A 3996-nucleotide genomic window follows, 5' to 3' on the forward strand; every position below is an offset into this window, starting at 1 on the left:
ACTCCCCGCCTTCTCAGCCCCGGGCGTCACAAAATCCCTGTGGATCCTTGAAGAAACGTGAGATCAACAAGCGAAGAAAAGTTTCGAAGGAGGTGCACGGCCAAGAAGGATGAGCAGAGCCGCAGAGAAAGAAGCAAAACGGCCGGGTGCTGAATGGCGGCAGGACGGTGGTGCTGGACGGCTGGAGAAGAGGGAGGTGGCGTGAGCAATTCCCGGAGAAGATTATCGGAGATGATGAGTACCGGAGATAGAAGTGCGACCTCCGAGGAATTCCCTGCGATAGAAGGTGAAGAAGATGAGTGAAATAGAGAAGAAGGGTTTAGGGGGTTTAGGAATTTAAGAAAATAGAAGAAAGAATGAAAGAAAGAAGAAGAAGAAGTCTGCGATTAAAAATATTTAAAAAGCCTCTCGCTCGATCGGTTAAAGTTTACCGATCGAGCGAGAGAAAAGTAACAACTCTCTGCCCGTGATATAAATGCTCTCGCTCGATCGGTAGGATGTGACCGATAGCAAGAGAAAATTCCCAACTTACTGCCTTGTTTGAAAAAGACGCCCGCTCGATCGGTAGGATGTGACCGATCGAGCGAGCCAAAAAATTTTCAAATTATTTTTGGATTTTTCAAATTTTTGAAAAAAAAACAATCAAAAGCACAACAAACCAAAAATTAAAATCAAACAAAAACAAAAGGGAAAGAAACACTGGGTTTCCTCCCAGTCAGCGCTAAATTTGCAGTCAGTCTATAGCTCGACTGCATGCCGTGATTTACTCGAAAGTTGGCGGAGCATCTAGAGTGATATCATGCTCGTCCCCTCCTATGTTCGCTTGGACTCCTTCATAGTAGTGTTTAAGTCGGTGGCCATTCACCTTGAATGTTTTGGATGTGTCCAAACATTGAATTTCGACTGCACCATGGGGAAAGACATTAGTAACAACAAACGGACCATTCCAACGTGAACGCAACTTACCTGGAAATAGCTGAAGTCGTGAGTGATAGAGAAGAACTTTCTGTCCGACTTCGAATTCCCGTCTAGAAATCATCTTGTCATGGAAGGCCTTTGTCTTGTCCTTGTAAATCTTAGAGCTGACATAAGCATCATTTCAAATTTCTTCTAATTCTTGCAACTGTAGCTTCCGGTGCTCGCCACTCTCATCCATCTGCATGTTAAAGTTTTTAATAGCCCAATAGGCTCTATGCTCCAATTCCACAGGCAGATGACATGGTTTTCCAAAAATTAGCCGATATGGAGACATTTCGATCGGCGTCTTGAACGCGGTTCTATACGCCCACAAGGCATCATCCAAACGCAAGCTCCAGTCCTTTCTTGTTGGATTCATGGTCTTTTCTAAGATGTACTTGATCTCTCTGTTCGATATTTCAGCTTGACCGTTGGATTGTGGATGGTATGCAGTAGAGATCCTGTGCGTCACATGGTATTTTTTAAGCAAACTAGCCACAGTTCGGTTGCAGAAGTGTGTTCCTCTATCACTGATGATGGCTCTTGGAATCCCAAACCTAGAGAAAAAGTTGTTCTTGATAAACTCTCCAACAACTTTAGAATCGTCAGTACGGGTGGCCTTTGCTTCCACCCATTTCGAGACATAGTCCACAGCAAGTAATATATAAATAAATCCATACGAACTTGGGAAAGGCCCCATGAAGTCGATGCCCCATACATCAAATATTTCACAAACTAAAATAGGTTGTTGAGGCATCTCATTACGCTGGGAGATATTACCTGTCTTCTGGCATTGAGTGCATGACTTACAAAAAACGTAAGCGTCTCGAAATGAGGATGGCCAGAAAAATCCGCTATCCAACACCTTTCTTGCGGTCCTTTTTGCTCCAAAGTGGCCACCACATGCATAAGAATGACAAAACATGAGAATAGGGATTACCTCGCTTGCCGATACACATCGTCGTATGACTTGATCAGCGCAGTGTTTCCACAAGTATGGATCATCCCACACATAATACTTTGCATCGCTCCGCACTTTATCCTTTTGCGCCTTAGAAAATTCAGAAGGGAACTCTTTAGTCACTAAATAATTCACAATATTTGCGTACCAGGGTAATTCGGCGCTTGCTGAAAACAATTGTTCATCAAGAAATTATTCACGCAAGCTTAGCTCCTCATCGATATGAACTAGGCGGCTCAAGTGGTCAGCGACTCAATTTTCTTTCCCTCTTTTGTCTTTGATTTTCATATCGAATTCGCTCAAAAGCAGTATCCACCTTATTAACCTTGGTTTTGCCTCATTCTTCGCCATCAGAAAGCGAAGAGCTGCATGGTCAGAATAAACAATGACTTTAGCACCAAGTAAATAAGAGCAAAATTTTTCTAATGAAAAAACAACAGCTAAAAGCTCCTTTTCAATGGTGGAGTAGTTCCATTGGGAATCGTTCAGGATACGCGAAGCGTAATATATAGCATGCGATTCTTTCCCAACTCTTTGGCCTAAAACTGCACCAACTGCGTAGTCGCTGGCATCACACATGATCTCAAATGGCTTGCTCGAATCCGGTGGCTGGATTATTGATGCAGATGTCAATGAGTCTTTGAGTTTATCAAAAGATGTTTGTCATAGTTCATCAAACTCAAATGTGACATATTTTGCAACAGTTTGCACATGGGGGATGCGATCTTGGCGAAGTCTTGAATGTATCCCCTGTAGAAACCTGCATGGCCAAAAAAAGAACGCACTTCCCGCACACATGTGGGATAAGGGAGAGACTGAATAATATCAATTTTGGTCTTATCTACCTCTATTCCCTTGCTAAAACAACATGACCTAACACAACACCTTGCCCAACCATAAAGTGACATTTTTCAGAATTTAAAACTAGGTTGGTTTCGACACACCTCTTAAGGACAAGAACAAGGTTAGACAGACAGTTTTCAAATGAATCACCATAGACAGTGAAATTATCCATAAAAACTTTTAAGATATGCTCAATGAAATCTGAAAAGTTACTAACCATACACCGTTGGAAAGTAGCCGGTGCATTGAAAAGTCCAAAGGGCATCCGTCGATATGCAAAGGTGTCAAACGGGCAAGTGAATGTTGTCTTTTCCTGATCCTCCGGCGCAATAGCAATCTGAAATTAACCGGAATACCCATCAAGAAAAAAATAATAAGGATGACATGCTAAACGTTCAATCATTTAAACAATAAATGGTAAAAGGAAGTGATCCTTTTGGGTTCCCGCATTCAGTTTCCTATAGTCTATACAAACCCTCCACCCATTTTGAATTCGTGTGGGAACCAATTCATCATCTTTGTTCTTCACCGTAGTTATCCCGATTTTCTTGGGCACCACTTGGACTGGACTGACCCACTGACTGTTAGAAATCGGGTAGATGACTCCAACTTCAATGAGTTTCAAAATTTCAGCCTTCACCACCTACATCATTGATGGGTTCAACTTTCTTTGCGGCTGACGTGAGGGATACTCTCCTTCTTCCATTAAAATTCGGTGCATGCATGTGGAAGGGCTAATTCCCTTGATGTCTGCTATAGTCCACCCAATTGCAGTCTTGTGCTCTTGTAGTACTTTGACTAATTGTTCCTCTTGGTAGGCTTCCAAACTATTTGATATGATGACTGGTAATGTTTCCCCTTCTCCAAGGAAAACATACTTGAGATGTTTTGGAAGTGTCTTTAGTTCGACCACTGGTGCTTGCAAAACAGATGGAAGGCGCCGAGTATTAGAGATTGGTAAAGATAAATAAGAGACATTACCTGACTGAGATAGCTCAGAAGCATTGTTCAGAATTCGCTCAATCTCTTTCACTTTTTCACTGACTTCAATTCCATCTTCCTGCTGAATGGGTGCAACGATAGCCACCTCTAGCTCATCTTTTCCTGCATACTCACAATAATCTTGGGCCAAGTAATCCACAATATCAACAGAATATACACAATCATCACTGTCAGAAAATTTCATGGCATCATAAATATTAAATTTCACAACCTCTCCATCAAATTCCATAGTG

The sequence above is a fragment of the Henckelia pumila genome, chromosome 1, assembly GCF_033568475.1.
Source record: "Henckelia pumila isolate YLH828 chromosome 1, ASM3356847v2, whole genome shotgun sequence".
Taxonomy (NCBI): domain Eukaryota; kingdom Viridiplantae; phylum Streptophyta; class Magnoliopsida; order Lamiales; family Gesneriaceae; genus Henckelia; species Henckelia pumila.